Source organism: Bombina bombina, chromosome 3, assembly GCF_027579735.1.
Source record: "Bombina bombina isolate aBomBom1 chromosome 3, aBomBom1.pri, whole genome shotgun sequence".
In the NCBI taxonomy this organism is placed as follows: Eukaryota; Metazoa; Chordata; class Amphibia; order Anura; family Bombinatoridae; genus Bombina; species Bombina bombina.
The window spans coordinates 735,640,387-735,662,793 of record NC_069501.1 but is presented as its reverse complement, the minus strand read 5'-3'; the positions used below and the strand labels follow the sequence as shown (position 1 = coordinate 735,662,793).

The 22,407-nt window shown below is 39.6% G+C and overlaps 1 protein-coding gene across 1 annotated transcript in view; it reads left to right on the top strand.

Moving 5' to 3' along the window:
- Positions 1-413: 413 nt before the first annotated feature.
- NXPE3 (neurexophilin and PC-esterase domain family member 3) overlaps positions 414-22,407 on the top strand; it is a 203,574-nt gene continuing 181,580 nt past the window's right edge. The window contains exon 1 of the mRNA XM_053707546.1: positions 414-675. The gene's annotated coding sequence lies outside the window, so the exon portion shown is untranslated. The remainder of the gene's footprint in view (positions 676-22,407) is intronic.

Sequence of the window (22,407 nt, the reverse complement as noted above, 5' to 3'; positions counted from 1 at the left end):
CTGTGTAGTGTAAAAATGTGTTTCAGCAACCTTATGCAAAGTACTTCAGATTTGTGCCCGAGTTAATAGTTAATGTGTCAATTTCTTCTGTACGCTGTTACAGATAACTGAATGTAATAATATATTTTTAATAATAATAAAAACTTAATAAAAAATGGTGAATATGTTGAATCATGTAAGTGCATACAGACATTTGAAATGCATAGAAAAGGGTCAGTGGTGAGTCCAAAGTACACAGGGTGTGTGTTTGATATGTACTAAAACGACACAATTTAAGTAATCTATGTAAATTGTAAACATACTGATAACAGCAGCATGACTGGTTAATGTGCACATCCTCATCCTGTTGCCCAGTAATACTAGCCAGTGCCACAGCTAAATGACTCGTACCTAGTCCTACAACCCCCCCGCAAACAGAGGAGGAGCTTGCCCTGATGTGGCATAACACTGAAGACAACATATTGCAATTTTGTGATACAGGGCCAGTGGGCCACTGTCAAGCTGATTAGCCTAGTACTTTACAGCTCAGGCCCTGATGAAACAAGAGATACGTATGGCTTCTGCAAGACACAGGAGCTAGTGGCAGCAGATATTAAAGACCGCCCACATATCGGCGAGAGGAATAGTATTACAGCTGACTGCACCAGACATGGCACCTTCTTCCGTGATGAATAGGTAGGGGACGCTGGAAGGGTGGGGAGGTGCTATGAGTATGCTGGGGATTAATGATACCAGCGGGTAATAGGGGATGGTATGGTAACAAAGGATGGATTATGGTGTAGGGGCTCACTGTAATGTACTCAATATATTTCTCGGACTAACGATTCAGTGGACAAGTGATAAAGAAGTTTAATGACACGGTTTGTCTGCAAAGTAGCACCGAACAGTGATACAATAGGGGTATAGGGGCAGCAAACGGGACCCTCAGAAGTAATGACCCTAGAGGCCTTGTTGTAAAATAGCACCGGAGAAGCCTGTAGCAGGGGAGGCGATACATACGGATCTGTACTGTAACATAGGGAAGTGACGATTCAATCATTCAAAAGGATAGTACTACTGACTGACAAAGGAGTCTGGCTGCAGACTGGAGCTCCACTCAAAGTTTTTTTTTTTTTTTTTTTTTATCAACAAACAACCTATAGACAATCATTCTGAAAACTAAACATTTTGCAGCTTTCTTGTTCACTCACAGTGTTTTATGCTGATTGTCATTTATAAGGTAACCACTGTGAGAGTGAACATTTAAGTACAAAAAATCTGCAACATGTACAAGGCTGAAGTTGTCTTCTTATTCAGTCAGCTTCTTATTCTGCAACTGATGGCAATTTGCAAAATTAAGATTTATAAACAAAATATCTATTAGTTTAAATAAAATAATACACTTTCCAAAAACCTAAACAAACTTAAATTTTATATAAAAAAATCATCTTATATTGCAATAAATAGCAAACATGAAATATTGTTTTGAATAAGTAACTGATATTATAACAGGGTTAAAATCCTTTGCGCCACTCATTTATGTGTGGATATATACAAGGCGTGAGCCTCTTCATAGGACAGACATGTCCAACACAGTGTCCAATGCTCTTTATGGCAAACAAATTGGTGCCTTGCCACTTTATATATTTTACCTTTTCTGAATAAGTAATTGGTATTTTAACCCCTTAACGACCGAGGACGTGCAGGGTACGTCCTCAAAAAAAAAGGCAGTTAACGCCTGAGAACGTACCCTGCACGTCCTCGGTGTGGAAAGCAGCTGGAAGCGATCCTGTTTGCTTCCAGCTGCTTTCCGGTTATTGCAGTGATGCCTCGATATGGAGGCATCCTGCAATAACCTTTTGAAGCCATCCGATGCAGAGAGAGCCACTCTGTGGCCCTCTCTGCACCGGAGATCGGTGGCTTCCTTCGTTGGTGGGTGGGAGCAGTACCGGGAGGCGGGTGGCGGGTGGCGGCCATCGATGGCCCTGGAGATGTGGAGGGGGGCGGGATCGTGGGCGGGGATGCCCGGGGGCGCGCACGGACGTGCACGGGAGGGCGGGCGCGTGCACGGGGAGGGAGTGGGTGGGAACCGCTACACTACAGAAAAAGGTGCAATCAGTTTAAAATAAGTTAAAAAAAAAAAAGATCAATGAGGTGGTTGGGGTTTGTGGTGGTGGTGGTGGGGGGGGGTTTGGGGAAGCTACACTACAGAAAAAAAAAACCTAAGAAAAAAAAGCACTTTTTTGTGTAAGCTGGGTATAGGGAAGGTTACAGAGCTGTTTTGGGGGGGATCAGGGAGGTTGGAGGCTAAGGGGGGTCCTATACAGCAGAATAATTATTATTTTTTTTTTTAAAAAAAACCTAAACCCCCCAAAAAGCTTTTATTTTAGTACTGGCAGACTTTCTGCCAGTACTTAAGATGGCGGGGACAATTGTGGGGTGGGGGAGGGAAGGGAGCTGTTTGGGAGGGATCAGGGGGTCTGATGTGTCAGGTGGGAGGCTGATCTCTACACTAAAGCTAAAATTAACCCTGCAAGCTCCCTACAAACTTCCTAATTAACCCCTTCACTGCTAGCCATAATACACGTGTGATGCGCAGCAGCATTTTGCGGCCTTCTAATTACCAGGAAGCAACGCCAAAGTCATATATATCTGCTATTTCTGAACAAAGGGGATCCCAGAGAAGCATTTACAACCATTTGTGCCATAATTGCACAAGCTGTTTGTAAATGATTTCAGTGAGAAACCTAAAATTGTGAAAAATTTAACGTTTTTTTTTTTATTTGATCGCATTTGGCGGTGAAATGGTGGCATGAAATATACCAAAATGGGCCTAGATCATTACTTTGGGTTGTCTACTACACTACACTAAAGCTAAAATTAACCATACAAGCTCCCTACAAGCTCCCTAATTAACCCCTGCACTGCTGGGCATAATACACGTGTGGTGTGCAGCGGCATTTAGCGGCCTTCTAATTACCAAAAAGCAATGCCAAAGCCATATATGTCTGCTATTTCTGAACAAAGGGGATCCCAGAGAAGCATTTACAACCATTTGTGCCATAATTGCACAAGCTGTTTGTAAATAATTTCAGTGAGAAACCGAAAGTTTGTGAAAAAATTTGTGAAAAAGTGAACGATATTTTGTATTTGATCGCATTTGGCGGTGAAATGGTGGCATGAAATATACCAAAATTGGCCTAGATCAATACTTTGGGATGTCTTCTAAAAAAAAATATATACATGTCAATTGAGATTCAGGGATTCCTGAAAGATATTAGTGTTCCAATGTAACTAGCGCTAATTTTGAAAAAAAGTAGTTCGGAAATAGCAAAATGCTACTTGTATTTATGGCCCTATAGCTTTCAAAAAAGCAAAGAACATGTAAATATTAGGTATTTCTAAACTCAGGACAAAATTTAGAAACTATTTAGCATGTTTTTTTTTTGGTGGTTGTAGATGTGTAACAGATTTTGGGGGTCAAAGTTAAAAAAAGTGTGTTTTTTTCCATTTATTCCTCATATTTTATAATTTTTTTTATAGTAAATTATAAGATATGATGAAAATAATGGTATTTTTAGAAAGTTAATTTAATGGCGAGAAAAACGGTATATAATATGTGTGGGTACAGTAAATGAGTAAGAGGGAAATTACAGCTAAACACAAACACCGCAAAAATGTAAAAATAGCCTTGGTCCCAAACGGACAGAAAATGGAAAAGTGCTGTGGTCATTAAGGGGTTAAAAGGGTTCAAATTCTTTGGGTCACTCATTTCTATGTAGATATATACAGGGCTTTAACCCCATTTATAGAATAGACATATTTTTAGCCTGACCCAATGCTTTTTAAGGCAAACAATCTGGTGCCATCCTTGCCACTTCATACATTTGACCTTTTCTGAATAAGTAACTGGTATTTTAAAAGGCCACTCATTTTTGTGTGGATAAATATATGGCATGAAGCCCTTCATAGGATAAGCATGTTTCTTTCATGTAATTAACAAGAGTCCATGAGCTAGTGACGTATGGGATATACATTCCTACCAGGAGGGGCAAAGTTTCCCAAACCTTAAAATGCCTATAAATACACCCCTCACCACACCCACAAATCAGTTTTACAAACTTTGCCTCCCATGGAGGTGGTGAAGTAAGTTTGTGCTAGATTCTACGTTGATATGCGCTCCGCAGCAAGTTGGAGCCCGGTTTTCCTCTCAGCGTGCAGTGAATGTCAGAGGGATGTGAAGAGAGTATTGCCTATTGAATGCAGTGATCTCCTTCTACGGGGTCTATTTCATAAGGTTCTCTGTTATCGGTCGTAGAGATTCATCTCTTACCTCCCTTTTCAGATCGACGATATACTCTTATATTTACCATTTCCTCTACTGATTCTCGTTTCAGTACTGGTTTGGCTTTCTACAAACATGTAGATGAGTGTCCTAGGGTAAGTAAGTCTTATTTTCTGTGACACTCTAAGCTATGGTTGGGCACTTTATTTATAAAGTTCTAAATATATGTATTCAAACATTTATTTGCCTTGACTCAGAATGTTCAACTTTCCTTATTTTCAGACAGTCAGTTTCATATTTGGGATTATGCATTGAATTATCATATTTTTCTTACCTCAAAAATTTGACTTTTTTCCCTGTGGGCTGTTAGGCTCGCGGGGGCTGAAAATGCTTCATTTTATTGCGTCATTCTTGGCGCTGACTTTTTTGGCGCAAAAATTATTTTCCGTTTCCGGCGTCATACGTGTCGCCGGAAGTTGCGTCATTTTTTGACGTTATTTTGCGCCAAAAATGTCGGCGTTCCGGATGTGGCGTCATTTTTGGCGCCAAAAGCATTTAGGCGCCAAATAATGTGGGCGTCTTATTTGGCGCTAAAAAATATGGGCGTCGCTTTTGTCTCCACATTATTTCAGTCTCATTTTTCATTTGCTTCTGGTTGCTAGAAGCTTGATATTTGGCATTCTTTCCCATTCCTGAAACTGTCTTATAAGGAATTTGATCTATTTTGCTTTATATGTTGTTTTTTCTCTTACATATTGCAAGATGTCTCACGTTGCATCTGAGCCAGAAGATACTACAGGAAAATCACTGCCTGCTGGATCTACCAAAGCTAAGTGTATCTGCTGTAAACTTTTGGTAGCTATTCCTCCAGCTGTTGTTTGTAATAATTGTCATGACAAACTTGTTAAAGCAGATAATGTTTCCTTTAGTAATGTACCATTGCCTGTTGCAGTTCCCTCAACATCTAAGGTGCAGAATGTTCCTGATAACATAAGAGATTTTGTTTCTGAATCCATAAAGAAGGCTTTGTCTGTTATTTCTCCTTCTAGTAAACGTAAAAAGTCTTTTAAATCTTCTCTCTCTACAGATGAATTTTTAAATGAACACTATCATTCTGATTCTTTGGACTCTTCTGGTTCAGAGGATTCTATCTCAGAGATTGATGCTGATAAATCTTCATATTTATTTAAGATGGAATTTATTCGCTCTTTACTTAAAGAAGTACTAATTGCTTTAGAAATAGAGGATTCTAGTCCTCTTGATACTAATTCTATACGTTTGGATAAGGTTTTTAAAGCTCCTGCGGTTATTCCAGAAGTTTTTCCTGTTCCTAATGCTATTTCTGCAGTAATTTCCAAAGAATGGGATAAATTGGGTAATTCATTTACTCCTTCTAAACGTTTTAAGCAATTATATCCTGTTCCGCCTGACAGGTTAGAATTTTGGGACAAAATCCCTAAAGTTGATGGGGCTATTTCTACCCTTGCTAAACGTACTACCATTCCTACGTCAGATGGTACCTCGTTTAAGGATCCTTTAGATAGAAAAATTGAATCTTTTCTAAGAAAAGCTTATCTGTGTTCAGGTAATCTTCTTAGACCTGCTATATCATTGGCTGATGTTGCTGCAGCTTCAACTTTTTGGTTGGAAACTCTAGCGCAACAAGTAACAAATCGTGATTTTCATGAAATTATTATTCTTCTCCAGCATGCTAATAATTTTATCTGTGATGCCATTTTTGATATTATTAGAGTTGATGTTAGGTTTATGTCTCTGGCTATCTTAGCCAGAAGAGCTTTATGGCTTAAGACTTGGAATGCTGATATGGCTTCTAAATCAACTCTACTTTCCATTTCTTTCCAGGGAAACAAATTATTTGGTTCTCAGTTGGATTCTATTATTTCAACTGTTACTGGTGGGAAAGGAACTTTTTTACCACAGGATAAAAGATCTAAAGGTAAAAACAGGGCTAACAATCGTTTTCGTTCCTTTCGTTTCAACAAAGAACAAAAGCCTGATCCTTCGTCCTCAGGAGCAGTTTCAGTTTGGAAACCATCTCCAGTCTGGAATAAATCCAAGCCTGCTAGAAAGGCAAAGCCTGCTTCTAAGTTCACATGAAGGTACGGCCCTCATTCCAGTTCAGCTGGTAGGGGGCAGGTTACGTTTTTTCAAAGAAATTTGGATCAATTCTGTTCACAATCTTTGGATTCAGAACATTGTTTCAGAAGGGTACAGAATTGGTTTCAAGATGAGACCTCCTGCAAAGAGATTTTTTCTTTCCCGTGTCCCAGTAAATCCAGTGAAAGCTCAAGCATTTCTGAATTGTGTTTCAGATCTAGAGTTGGCTGGAGTAATTATGCCAGTTCCAGTTCCGGAACAGGGGATGGGGTTTTATTCAAATCTCTTCATTGTACCAAAGAAGGAGAATTCCTTCAGACCGGTTCTGGATCTAAACTTATTGAATCGTTATGTAAGGATACCAACGTTCAAGATGGTAACTGTAAGGACTATATTGCCTTTTGTTCAGCAAGGGAATTATATGTCCACAATAGATTTACAGGATGCATATCTGCATATTCCGATTCATCCAGATCATTATCAGTTCCTGAGATTCTCATTTCTAGACAAGCATTACCAATTTGTGGCTCTACCGTTTGGCCTTGCTACAGCTCCAAGAATTTTCACAAAGATTCTCGGTGCCCTTCTGTCTGTAATCAGAGAACAGGGTATTGTGGTATTTCCTTATTTGGACGATATCTTGGTACTTGCTCAGTCTTTACATTTAGCAGAGTCTCATACGAATCGACTTGTGTTGTTTCTTCAAGATCATGGTTGGAGGATCAATTTACCAAAAAGTTCTTTGATTCCTCAAACAAGGGTAACCTTTCTGGGTTTCCAGATAGATTCAGTGTCCATGACTCTGTCTTTAACAGACAAGAGACGTCTAAAATTGATTACAGCTTGTCGAAACCTTCAGTCTCAATCATTCCCTTCGGTAGCCTTATGCATGGAAATTCTAGGTCTTATGACTGCTGCATCGGACGCGATCCCCTTTGCTCGTTTTCACATGCGACCTCTTCAGCTCTGTATGCTGAACCAATGGTGCAGGGATTACACGAAGATATATCAATTAATATCTTTAAAACCGATTGTTCGTCACTCTCTAACGTGGTGGACAGATCACCATCGTTTAATTCAGGGGGCTTCTTTTGTTCTTCCGACCTGGACTGTAATTTCAACAGATGCAAGTCTCACAGGTTGGGGAGCTGTGTGGGGATCTCTGACGGCACAAGGAGTTTGGGAATCTCAGGAGGTGAGATTACCGATCAATATTTTGGAACTCCGTGCAATTTTCAGAGCTCTTCAGTTTTGGCCTCTTCTGAAGAGAGAATCGTTCATTTGTTTTCAGACAGACAATGTCACAACTGTGGCATACATCAATCATCAGGGAGGGACTCACAGTCCTCTGGCTATGAAAGAAGTATCTCGAATTTTGGTTTGGGCGGAATCCAGCTCCTGTCTAATCTCTGCGGTTCATATCCCAGGTGTAGACAATTGGGAAGCGGATTATCTCAGTCGCCAAACGTTGCATCCGGGCGAATGGTCTCTTCACCCAGAGGTATTTCTTCAGATTGTTCAAATGTGGGGGCTCCCAGAGATAGATCTGATGGCCTCTCATCTAAACAAGAAACTTCCCAGGTATCTGTCCAGATCCTGGGATCCTCAGGCGGAGGCAGTAGATGCATTATCACTTCCTTGGAAGTATCATCCTGCCTATATCTTTCCGCCTCTAGTTCTTCTTCCAAGAGTAATCTCCAAGATTCTGAAGGAATGCTCGTTTGTTCTGCTGGTAGCTCCGGCATGGCCTCACAGGTTTTGGTATGCGGATCTTGTCCGGATGGCATCTTGCCAACCATGGACTCTTCCGTTAAGACCAGACCTTCTGTCGCAAGGTCCTTTTTTCCATCCGGATCTGAAATCCTTAAATTTAAAGGTATGGAGATTGAACGCTTGATTCTTGGTCAAAGAGGTTTCTCTGACTCCGTGATTAATACTATGTTACAGGCTCGTAAATCTGTATCTCGAGAGATATATTATAGAGTCTGGAAGACTTATATTTCTTGGTGTCTTTCTCATCATTTTTCTTGGCATTCTTTTAGAATACCGAGAATTTTACAGTTTCTTCAGGATGGTTTAGATAAGGGTTTGTCCGCAAGTTCTTTGAAAGGACAAATCTCCGCTCTTTCTGTTCTTTTTCACAGAAAGATTGCTATTCTTCCTGATATTCATTGTTTTGTACAAGCTTTGGTTCGTATAAAACCTGTCATTAAGTCAATTTCTCCTCCTTGGAGTTTGAATTTGGTTCTGGGAGCTCTTCAAGCTCCTCCGTTTGAACCTATGCATTCATTGGACATTAAATTACTTTCTTGGAAAGTTTTGTTCCTTTTGGCCATCTCTTCTGCTAGAAGAGTTTCTGATTTATCTGCTCTTTCTTGTGAGTCTCCTTTTCTGATTTTTCATCAGGATAAGGCGGTGTTGCGAACTTCTTTTGAATTTTTACCTAAAGTTGTGAATTCCAACAACATTAGTAGAGAAATTGTGGTTCCTTCATTATGTCCTAATCCTAAGAATTCTAGGAGAAATCGTTGCATTCTTTGGATGTTGTTAGAGCTTTGAAATATTATGTTGAAGCTACGAAATCTTTCCGTAAGACTTCTAGTCTATTTGTTATCTTTTCCGGTTCTAGGAAAGGCCAGAAAGCTTCTGCCATTTCTTTGGCATCTTGGTTGAAATCTTTAATTCATCTTGCCTATGTTGAGTCGGGTAAAATTCCGCCTCAGAGAATTACAGCTCATTCTACTAGGTCAGTATCTACTTCCTGGGCGTTTAGGAATGAAGCTTCGGTTGACCAGATCTGCAAAGCAGCAACTTGGTCCTCTTTGCATACTTTTACTAAATTCTACCATTTTGATGTATTTTCTTCTTCTGAAGCAGTTTTTGGTAGAAAAGTTCTTCAGGCAGCGGTTTCAGTTTGAATCTTCTGCTTATGTTTTTCGTTAAACTTTATTTGGGTGTGGATTATTTTCAGCAGGAATTGGCTGTCTTTATTTTATCCCTCCCTCTCTAGTGACTCTTGTGTGGAAAGATCCACATCTTGGGTAGTCATTATCCCATACGTCACTAGCTCATGGACTCTTGTTAATTACATGAAAGAAAACATAATTTATGTAAGAACTTACCTGATAAATTCATTTCTTTCATATTAACAAGAGTCCATGAGGCCCACCCTTTTTTGTGGTGGTTATGATTTTTTTGTATAAAGCACAATTATTCCAATTCCTTATTTTATATGCTTCGCACTTTTTTTCTTATCACCCCACTTCTTGGCTATTCGTTAAACTGATTTGTGGGTGTGGTGAGGGGTGTATTTATAGGCATTTTAAGGTTTGGGAAACTTTGCCCCTCCTGGTAGGAATGTATATCCCATACGTCACTAGCTCATGGACTCTTGTTAATATGAAAGAAATGAATTTATCAGGTAAGTTCTTACATAAATTATGTTTTTTAGCCTGGCCCAATGCTTTTTATAGCAAACAAACTGGTGCTAAACTTGCCAACTCATATATTTTACCTTTTCTGAATAAGTAACTGGTAATTTTAAAAGGTTAAAATCCTTTGGGCCAATCATTTATGTGTGAATATATACAGGGCATGAACCCTTCATAGGACAGACATGTTGTTAGCCTGGCCCAATGCTCTTTATGGCAAACAAATTGGTGACAGCCTTGCCACGTCATATATTTTACCTTTTCTGAATAAGTGTTTTTTTAAAAGGGTTAAAGTCCTATGGGCCACTCATTTCTGTGTGGATATATACAGGGCATGAGCCCCTTTTATAGCACAGACATGTTCTCAGCCTAGCCCAACGCATTTTATGACAAACAAACTGGTGCCAACCTTGTCAAATCACATATTTTACCTTTTCTAAATAAGTTACTGCTATTTTGAAAGGGTTTCTTTGCCATATAAATCTTTGGAACAGTCTGAAAACATGTGGACTGTATAAAGGGGCTCACGCCCTATATAACCACACAGAAATCAGTGGCCCAAAGGATTTTTACCCTTTATAAATACTAGTTACTTATTCAGAAAAAATAAAATGTATGAGATGGCCACGTTGGCACAAGTTTGTTTGCTACAAAAAGCTTTGGGCCGGGCTGAAAACATGTTTATCCTATGAAGAGGCTCACTCCTTATATATCTCCACACAGCAATGAGTGGCCCAAAGGATTTTAACCCTTTTAAAATATCTGATATCCTTATTTAGAAAAAGTAAAATAGATGAGGTGGCAAGGTTGTCACCAGTTTGTTTGCTTCAAAAGCGTTAGGCCAGAGTGAGAACATGTTTATTCTATGGAGAGGATCACACCCTGTATATATCCACAAAGTAAGTGGTCCAAAGGATTTTACCCCTTTTAACCCCTTAAGGACCAGCGACGTACCCTGTATGTCACTGGCCTTTTATTTGTGACTTGATTTTTTTATAGCGCGGTCTTGCCACCAGCGTTGAGACTGCTCCATTCCACAAAGCCTGCTGGAGGGAGGGCATTAATAGCGTGTTCTTGCTAGATTTGTGATATTATGTCCTGAAAAAACCCTTAACGACCAGTGACATACAGGGTACATTGTGGTCATTAAGGGGTTAAAATACTAGTAACTTATTCAGAAATGTAAAAATATATGAGATGGCAACATTGGCACCAGGGGCCACATTACATATGCGGCGTTGCCCGCAGAAGCCGACAACGCCGTTTTTTTTGCGCGGGTTTGGTATCCTATATACAGCGCCGCATATAAATGCGGCACATATTTCACCCATCGTCCGCAATTTTACTCCCATAAGCTAACATGGGACCGCGTTGCAAATCGGTATCCAATATTCAGCGCAAGGACTTTTTACCTATAAAAGGCAGCCGTAGCAAGCCTTGCGCTGAGTATGGGAGCACCGTAACTCCCGAAAATGCCTGCAAATATAAACTAACACCTAACGCATGCGCAATGTCTACCTGTCAAACCGCAATCCCCCACCGCAATAACTAATAAAGTGTATTAACCCCTATATCCGCCATCAAACCCACACCGCAAGTAATAACTAAATTATTAACCTCTAAATCCGCCAACCCCAACATCGCAAACTAACTATTAAAACTATTAACCCCTAATCTGCCATTAACTCACAACGCAATAAACCTATTAAAACTATTACCCCCTAAACTGCCAAAGCTCACAACGCAATAAACCTATTAAAGTATTAACCCCTAAACCGCCAAAGCCCACAACGCAATAAACCTAACCTAACCCCCTAAATAAACACAAATTACATAATTTACAAAATACTAAAGTTACTATTAAATTAAAAAACATAACACTACTTTAAAAATACAAATAAACTAAGTATAAATTAAAGGGACAGTCTAATCAAAATTCTGGAGTAGACTGTCCCTTTATGCTACAACTACAGAAAATAAAAAAGAAAATTACCAAATTTTTTAAAGTTATACCTAATCCCTATGAAAATAAAAAAGCCACCCCCCAAAATAAAAACACCCCCTACTCTAATAAACCACCAGTAGCCCTTAAAAGGGCTGTTTGCAGGGCATTGCCCCTAGATAATCAGCTCTTTTACAACAAAGCCCCCCTAACAGTAAAACCCCCCACCCACCAAACCCCCCCAAATAAAATAGCCTAACACTAAAAACCCTAAACTACCCATTGCCCTGAAAAGGGCATTTGTTGGGTATTGCCCTTAAAAGGGCATTTGGCTCTTTTACTGCCCACTCTATCTAAATACAATAAAACCCCCCAAAAAACCCTTAAAAATCCTAAATTTAAGCCCCAGGTTGCTACACCTTTGCAGAGCTGAAGACCGGCGACCCTGGAACTGAAGACCGGCGACCACAGAGCCATGGAGCATGGAGGATCCTCTTCGTACGATCTTCGCCGCACACTGGATAGAGAATTCAAGGGACGCGATTAAAAATGGCATCCCTTGAATTCCTATTGGCTGATTTGATTCTTCAAATTCAAATCAGCCAATAGGATGAAAGCTGTTCAAATCCTATTGGCTGTTCAAATCAACCAATAGGATGAGAGCTACTGAAATTCTATTGGCTGATTTGAGTAGGCTAATGGGGGTGTTTTTATTTTGGGGGACTTTTTTATTTTCAAAGGGATTAGGTATAATTTTTTTAAAATTTGGTAATTTTCTTTTTTCTTTTATGTAATTTTAGATTTTTATTTTTTATTTTCTGTAAGTGTAGCTTAAAGGGACAGTCTACTCCAGAATTTTGATTAGACTGTCCCTTGTTTTATACTTAGTTTATTTATATTTTTAAAGTAGTGTTAGTTTTTTTTAATTTAATAGTAACTTAAGTATTTTGTAAATTAGGTACATTTTAGGGGGGGTAGGTTAGGGCTTAGGTTTATTGCATTGTGGGCTTTGGGGATTTAGGGGTTAATAGTTTTAATAGGTTTATTGCGTTGTGGGTTAATGGTGGATTAGAGGGTGATAGTTTTAATAGGTAGTTTGCGATGTTGGGGTTGGCGGATTTAGGGGTTAATAATTTAGTTATTACTTGCGGCGTGGGTTTGATGGCAATATAGGGGTTAATAGTTTAATAAGGCTTATTACGTTGTGGAGGTTGTTGGTTTAGGGGTTAATACATTTATTATTAGTAGCGAGAGGGGGGATTGCGGATATAGGGTTTTTACGTGTCGAGTTTATTTTTGGGAGTCGTGTTAGACTGTTACGGGAGATTTGATATTTTCTTTACTTTTCTTAGACGCCGGCAGTTTCTAAAGTGCCATAAGTCACTGGCGACTCCAGAAATTTGTATTTACACTCATTTCTGGACATCGCTAGTTTATCAGACTTACGGCACTTTATGAACTGCTGGCGGGGTTTATGTAATACCCCAATGTGCTAGGTGAAATTACGGGCGCCGCGGGTTGCAGCAATTGCGCTGAAGCCTGCGCCATATATGTAATCTCGCCCAAGTTTGTTTGCTACAAAAAGCATTGGGCCAGACTGAGAACATATTTATCTATAAAGGGGCTCACTCCCTGTATATATCCACACAATAAAGAGTGGCCCAAATGATTTTAACCTATTTGAAATACCAGTTATTTATTTAGAAAAGGTCAAGTATATAAAGTGGCAAGGTTGGCAATAGTTTTTTTTGCCATAGAAACCATTGTGCCAGGCTGAAAACATGTTTATCCTATGAAGGGCTTCACGCCGTGTATGTATCCATGCAGAATTTAATGGCCCAAAGGATTTTAACCCTTTTAAAATACAAGTTGCTTATTCAGAAAAGGTAAAATATATGAAGTGTATATCAATGAGATAGGTATAGAACTGCCTTATTAGGGCACCTTAGGGGGGTGCCCTAGTGGTTGGTATACAGTGTAATCCCCCCAAAAAAAGAAAACCACTATTTGGCACACACTTAAACAAATAGGTTGATCCTCAGAAAGGGAGCCAAATAAATATAAAAAACTTTAACTGTCAAATATTAAAACAACATCCTACATGGGATGAGTATATATAAAAAACACATATTTAAAAACAATGTAGCACTGTCGGAGCATCTGGATTAAACACACTACAATTGTCTATTTCAAAATATGACAATAATCGTTGAGGCTCTAAATTTGCAAAATTAAGCAGATTCCAACACTGTCAGAGGCCCATTGTAAGATGTCCACCGAGATAATAAAAAATCCCTAATAAACTACTGACTATCACCTAGATTACGAGTTTTGCGTTAACAGGGGTGCGGTGCTAACGAGCAGTTTTCCCTCACCGCTCACTTGCAGACAATGCTGGTATTACGGGTTTTTACAAAGCCGGCGTTAACCGCAAAAAAGTGAGCGAAGAGCAAAATTTAGCTCCACATCTCACCTCAATACCAGCACTGCTTACGGTAGCGGTGAGCAGGTAAAACGTGCTTGTGCATGATTTCCCCATAGGAATCAATGGGGGAGAGCCGGCTGAAAAAAACCCTAACACCTGCAAAAAAGCAGTGTAAAGCTCCTAAAGCAGCCCCATTGATTCCTATGGGGAAATACATTTTATGTCTACACCTAACACCCTAACATTAACCCCGAGTCTAAACACCCCTAATCTTAAACTTATTAACCCCTAATCTGCCGCCCCTGACATCGCCGACACCTACATTATATTATTAACCCCTAATCTGCTGCTCCGGACACCGTCGCCACCTACATTATACTTATGAACCCCTAATCTGATGCCCCCAACATTGCCGAACCCTACATTATATTTATTAACCCCTAATCTGCCGCCGCAACGTCGCCACCACTATAATAAACATATTAACCCCTAAACCGCCGCACTCCCGCATCGCAAACACTAGTTAAATATTAACCCATAATCTGCCTGCCCTAACATCGCCGACACCTACCTACATTTATTAACCCCTAATCTGCCACCACCAATGTCGCCGCCACTATATTAAATGTATTAACCCCTAAACCTAAGTCTAAGCCTACCCCCCCTAACTGAAATATAATTTTAATAAATCTAAATAAAATTACTATCATTAACTAAATTATTCCTATTTAAAACTAAATACTTACCTGTAAAATAAACCCTAAGATAGCTACAACATAACTAATAGTTACATTGTATCTAGCTTAGGGTTTATTTTTATTTTACAGGCAAGTTTGTATTTATTTTAACTAGGTACAATAGTTATTAAATAGTTATTAACTATTTAATAACTACCTAGTTAAAATAAAGACAAATATACCTGTAAAATAAAACCTAACCTATGTTACAATTACACCTAACACTACAATATAATTAAATTAATTACCTAAACTAAATACAATTAATTACAATTTAAATAAATTATCTAAAGTACGAAAAAAACAAACACTAAATTACAGACAATAATAAAATAATTACAAGAATTTTAAACTAATTACACCTACTCTAATCCCCCTAACAAAATAAAAAAGCCCCCCAAAATAAAAAAAAAAGCCCTACCCTACACTAAATTACAAATAGCCCTTAAGAAAGGACCTTTTGCGGGGCATTGCCCCAAAGTAATCAGCTCTTTTACCTGTAAAAAAAAAAAAGAACAAATACCCTCCCCCCAACATTAAAACCCACCACCCACACAACCAACCCTACTCTAAAACCCACCCAATCCCCCCTATAAAAAAACCTAACACTAACCCCTTGAAGATCACCCTACCTTGAGAAGTCTTCACCCAACCGGGCCTAAGTCCTCCACGAAGCCGGCAGAAGTCTTCATCCAGGCGGCATCTTCTATCTTCATCCATCCAGCGTGGTGCGTCTCCATCTTCAAGACATCCGACGACGGCCGATTATAGTGGCGGTGATGTCCGGTTCGGCAGATTAGGGGTTAAATATTTATTTTAGTGTTTGCGATGTGGGGGGGGGGGCCTCGGTTTAGGGGTGTTGTAGTGTAAAACTCTTAACTACTGACTTTTAAATGCGGTAACAGTCTTGACAGGAGAGGGTGTACCACTCACTTTTTGTCAGACTCGTAATACCGGCGCTATGCAAGTCCCATTGAAAATATAGGATATGCAATTTACGTAAGTGGATTTGCGGTATTTCCGAGTCTGGCCAAAAAAGTGAGCAGTGAGCCTGTCATTTCAAGACTCGTAATACCAGGGGGTGTTAAAAAGCAGCATTGGGACCTCTCAACGCTGCTTTTTAACCCTAACACACAACTCATAATCTAGCCGTATGATTTGGTGCTACCCACAAAGGTGGGTGAAGTGTGGGGCTTATTAGACTATCTCTTGGTAGACAACTGCTTACAATTATTGTGAAAAAGGTACGGGCTTGCAGTGACTAAGGAATGACCAGAATTACCTGTATATCAATCACAGAGAGCACACAAATAAAGTATAACCATGTCCAAATTACTCACAGACAGGCGAACACCTAACACATGTTTCGCCTGGGCTTTCTTAGAGCCTGAACGATTTGACAGTTAAAGGGAAATGAAACAAAAAAAATTTCTATCATGGTTCAGATAGAGAATACAATTTTAAACAACTTTCTATTTCACTTCTATTATGTAATCTGTTTCATTCTCCTGGTATCATTTGTTGAAGGAGCAGCAATGCACTGCTGGTTTCTAACTGAACACATGGGTGAGCCAATCACAATCGATATATATATATATATATATATGCAGCCACCAATCAACAGCTAGAACCTAGGTTCTCTGCTGCTCTTGAGCTTGCCTAGATAAACCTTTCAGCAAAGGATAACAAGAAAAGGAAGCAAATTAGATAATAGAAGTAAATTGGAAAGTTGTTTAAAATTGTATTCTCTATCTGAGTCATGAAATAATTTTTTCGGGTTTCATGTACCTTTTAAGTTGTTTTTTTTTTTTTGCTCCCTTTCTGCGGATTTACCTATGTGTTTGTGGTTTTCTTTTTTTTGGGGATTACAAAATATATGAAGTGACAAAGTTGTCACCAATTTTTCTTTCATATAAGTGGCAAGAGTCCATGAGCTAGTGACGTATGGGATATACATTCCTACCAGGAGGGGGCAAAGTTTCCCAAACCTCAAAATGCCTATAAATACACCTCCCACCTCACTCATACCTCAGTTTTACAAACTTTGCCTCCTTTAGAGGTGGTGAAGCAAGATGTGCTTGATTTCTTCTGTGAAAGGCGCTTCTAAGCATCGACTCCATCAGAAACGAAATCAGCTCTCAACATAATTCCATTCTCTTACCCCCTCAAACACTTGCAATCAACCACAAACCCACATAGCCATAAACTTAGCTCTTTCTCCCCTGTTACTGAGGAAGAAGTTTTGGCACGTATACTGCGTTCTTACCTCACTACCTGTCCCCTTGACCCTATCCCCTCACATCTACTCCCCTCCCTCTCCTCTACCCTTACCCCTATACTCACACACACTTTCAACCTCTCCCTCAGCACCAGTATATTCCCCTCATCTCTGAAACATGCACTGGTCACACCTATCCTTGATCCAACCTCCCCATCCAACTACCGCTACCTCTCCCTCCTTGACCCACTGCAATCTGGATTTCGTCCCCATCACTCCACAGACAGCAATCGTTAAGGTTACCAGCGACCTACTTACAGCAAAATCAAAAGGACACTTCTCTCTGCTTATCCTCCTTGATCTGTCCCCAGCCTTTGACACTGTTGACCACCCTCTTTTGCTCCAAACCCTCCAATCCTTCGGCATCTGTTACACAGCCCTCTCGTGGTTCTCTTCCTATCTGTCAATCTGTACCTTTAGTGTAGCCTTCTCTGGGGCCTCCTCTGCCACGTCACCACTTTCTGGTACCGCAAGGCTCTGTCCTCGGTCGCCTTCTCTTCTCAATCTACACGTCATCATTAGGTTCCCTCATAAAGTCCCATGGTTTCCAATATCATTTGTATGCCGACGACACCCAAATCTACTTCTCTGCACCAGACCTATCGCCTTCCTTGCTAACCCGTGTCACTAACTGTCTTTTACATCTTTTCCTTGATGTCCTCTCACTACCTAAAGCTAAATCTCGAAAACTGAGCTCCTTATTTTCCCCCCTTCTTCCAAAATCTCCACCCCCAATCTCTCTATAACTGTTGACAACTCCATCATTACCCCTACCCCGCATGCCCGATGTCTCAGGGTCACATTTGACTCCGATCTTTCTTTCACTCCTCACATTCAGTCCTTGACTATAGCCTTCCGTTTCCACCTTAAAAACATCTCTAAAATTAGACTTATCCTTACACAAGACACCACTAAGATTTTTATCCACCCTCTCATCCTTTCCCATCTCAATTACTGCAACTCTGTCCTCTCTGGTCTCCCCAGCTGCTGCCTAGCTCCTTTACAATCCATAATGAATGCCTCTGCCATTCTCATCTTCCTTACACGTCGCTCTTCATCTGCTGCACCTCTCTGCCAATCCCTTCACTGGCTTCCTCTTGCCTCTAGGATTAATTACAAAATTCTCACTCTGACATACAAAGCCCTCAACTGTACTGATCCCCCCTATATCTCAGACCTTGTCTCCAGATACTTTCCCTCCTGTCCCTTTCTCTCTGCTCATGACCTCCTACTCTCCTTCTCTCGTTACCTCATCACACTCACGATTACAGGACTTCTCCAGACTGGCTCCCATCTTGGGGAACTCTCTGCCTCGCTCCACAAAACTCTCCCCTAGTTTTGAAAGCTTCAAGCGCTCCCTAAAGACTCTACTGTTCAGGGATGTATACAACCTACACTAACCTTTCTTTATACCAGTTCCTCTCCTCTATTGCTATCTCCTGAACCCCCTTAGCATGTAAGCCTAAGAGTCCAGCTGTTTGTAGATCACCTTCTACAACAGTGAGATTCTTGGCAGGGCCCTCTACCCATTTGATCCCTATAGTTGTTTTGTTGTATTACGCATTTGTTTATAGCGCTGCGGAATCTGTACAAATAGCCGATAATAATAATAATAATAATAAGCATTTTAAGCCGAATTCCTCTCAAAGTACAGTGTTTGTCTGAGGGATGTAAAGGGAGTGTTGCGTGATGATACCATGTTTTCGCCTATAGGAAATTTATTCTAGGGCTCTCTGTAAATTGGTTTCAGGGATTCATCTGCTGCCTCCCTTTACAGATCGACATTATACTCCTCTACCATGATATGTTTAAGTACTGGTTTGGCTGTCTGCTATATGTGGATGGGTGTCTTCTGGTAAGTATATATCATTTTTTAAGACATTCTCAGCTATGTTTGGCACGTTATATTATGACGTTTTTAATTTATATTGCATATATTTGCCATTAGTCAGGTCTGTGTATATTTCCCTTTGTAGTCTAACAGTTTCAGCATGGAAATTATGTTTATGGGAGAATTAAGGTATTTTTTTTTCTTACCTGGGGTTCCAGTTAGTTGTCTGTTTTTCAAAATTTTCGTTGGCTAACTAGGCTTGTGATGACACAAAATGCTGCATTTTATTGGGTTATTTTCTGTTGCGAAAATTTTTGGCGCGGAGTTGTGCCTGTTATGACGCGAGTTGCGTAATTTCATTGTGTTAGCTTTGGCACCAAAAGTTTTTTCCTCTGCATTTGCGTCATCTTTGTTTGGGTCATTCTTGGCGCCAAAATTTGTTATATTAAGTCTCTCCCTCTTTTGCTCGCTGCTCTCATTTGTTTATAGAGGTCTATAATGTTTGCTTTTGATTTTACTTTTGTATTTTATCATAAGCATTGGATATTTTGTTTAAATGTTATTTTTTCTTTTTTGTTACATTTGGCAAGATGTCTCATACTGAGCCTGCCTCTGATGTTACTGTAGGAACTAAACTGCCTAAACACAATTCTACAAAAACGTGTTTGTTGTAAATTAGCTGATCTTACTTCTTCAGCTCAAATATGTGGCACTTTTTGTGACAAATTATTACATGCTGATAATGTTTCTATTAGTACTGTTATTCTTTCACAGTCTAATGTACATGCTATTCCTGCAGATATGAAAAATTATATTGCTATGGCCCCTAGTTATCAAGCCGTCAACCTCAAATACGCTGGAATTCCACAGCGTATTTGTGGCAAGGCTGATTCGCCTTAGTTATCAAGCCCTACAGCCCGGCAAAAGTAGAATCTGGTGACGTAAACATCGATCCGCCCGGACTCAGTCCGACACAGATCGATTCTTACGTCACTCCAGATGTTCCGAACGCAAGTTCGGCACAATCTGACTACTTTTGGGAGTTATCAAAATCCCAGCAGGTACGCTCTGCACTTTTACGGCCCAGCGTACCTGGTTTCTTTCATGTAATTAGCAAGAGTCCATGAGCTAGTGACGTATGGGATATACATTCCTACCAGGAGGGGCAAAGTTTCCCAAACCTCAAAATGCCTACAAATACACCCCTCACCACACCCACAAATCAGTTTTACAAACGTTGCCTCCTATGGAGGTGGTGAAGTAAGTTTGTGCTAGATTCTACGTTGATATGCGCTCCGCAGCAGTTTGGAGCCCGGTTTTCCTCTCAGCGTGCAGTGAATGTCAGAGGGATGTGAGGAGAGTATTGCCTGTTTGAATTCAATGATCTCCTTCTACGGGGTCTATTTCATAGGTTCTCTGTTATCGGTCGTAGAGATTCATCTCTTACCTCCCTTTTCAGATCGACGATATACTCTTTTATATATATACCATTTCCTCTGCTGATTTTCGTTTCAGTACTGGTTTGGCTTTCTACAAACATGTAGATGAGTGTCCTGGGGTAAGTAAGTCTTATTTTCTGTGACACTCTAAGCTATGGTTGGGCACTTTTTTAATAAAGTTCTAAATATATGTATTCAAACATTTATTTGCCTTGACTCAGGATGTTCAACATTCCTTATTTTCAGACAGTCAGTTTCATATTTGGGATAATGCATTTGAATCATTTTTCTTACCTTAAAAATTTGACTTTTTTTCCCTGTGGGTTGTTAGGCTCGCGGGGGCTGAAAATGCTTCATTTTATTGCGTCATTCTTGGCGCAGACTTTTTTGGCGCAAAAAATCTTTTCTGTTTCCGGCGTCATACGTGTCGCCGGAAGTTGCGCCATTTTTGACGTTCTTTTGCGCCAAAAATGTCGGCGTTCCGGTCGTGGCGTCATTTTTGGCGCCAAAAGCATTTAGGCGCCAAATAATGTGGGCGTCTTATTTGGCGCTAAAAAAATATGGGCGTCACTTTTGTCTCCACATTATTTAAGTCTCATTTTTCTTTGCTTCTGGTTGCTAGAAGCTTGTTCCTTGGCATTTTTTCCCATTCCTGAAACTGTCATTTAAGGAATTTGATCAATTTTGCTTTATATGTTGTTTTTTCTCTTACATATTGCAAGATGTCTCACGTTGCATCTGAGTCAGAAGATACTTCAGGAAAATCGCTTTCTGGTGCTGGAACTAACAAAGCTAAGTGTATCTGCTGTAAACTTTTGGTAGCTATTCCTCCAGCTGTTGTTTGTATTAATTGTCATGACAAACTTGTTAATGCAGATAATATTTCCTTTAGTAATGTACCATTACCTGTTGCATTTCCATCAACATCTAATGTTCAGAGTGTTCCTGATAACATAAGAGATTTTGTTTCTGAATCCATCAAGAAGGCTATGTCTGTTATTCCTTCTTCTAGTAACCATAAAAAATCTTTTAAAACTTCTCTTTATACAGATGAATTTTTAAATGAACATCATCATTCTGATTCTAATGACTCTTCTGGTTCAGAGGATTCTGTCTCAGAGGTTGATGCTGATAAATCTTCATATTTATTTAAAATGGAATTTATTCGTTCTTTACTTAAAGAAGTACTAATTGCTTTAGAAATTGAGGATTCTGGTCCTCTTGATACTAAATCTAAACGTTTAGATAAGGTCTTTAAATCTCCTGTGGTTATTCCAGAAGTTTTTCCTGTTCCTGGTGCTATTTCTGAAGTAATTTCCAGAGAATGGAATAATTTGGGTAATTCATTTACTCCTTCTAAACGTTTTAAGCAATTATATCCTGTGCCGTCTGACAGATTAGAATTTTGTGACAAAATCCCTAAAGTTGATGGGGCTATTTCTACCCTTGCTAAACGTACTACTATTCCTACGTCAGATGGTACTTCGTTTAAGGATCCTTTAGATAGGAAAATTGAATCCTTTCTAAGAAAAGCTTATCTGTGTTCAGGTAATCTTCTTAGACCTGCTATATCATTGGCTGATGTTGCTGCAGCTTCAACTTTTTGGTTGGAAACTTTAGCGCAACAAGTAACAGATCATGATTCTCATAATATTATTATTCTTCTTCAACATGCTAATAATTTTATCTGTGATGCCATTTTTGATATTATCAGAGTTGATGTCAGGTTTATGTCTCTAGCTATTTTAGCTAGAAGAGCTTTATGGCTTAAAACTTGGAATGCTGATATGTCTTCTAAATCGACTCTACTTTCCATTTCTTTCCGGGGTAACAAATTATTTGGTTCTCAGTTGGATTCTATTATCTCAACTGTTACTGGTGGGAAAGGAACTTTTTTACCACAGGATAAAAAATCTAAGGGTAAAAACAGGGCTAATAATCG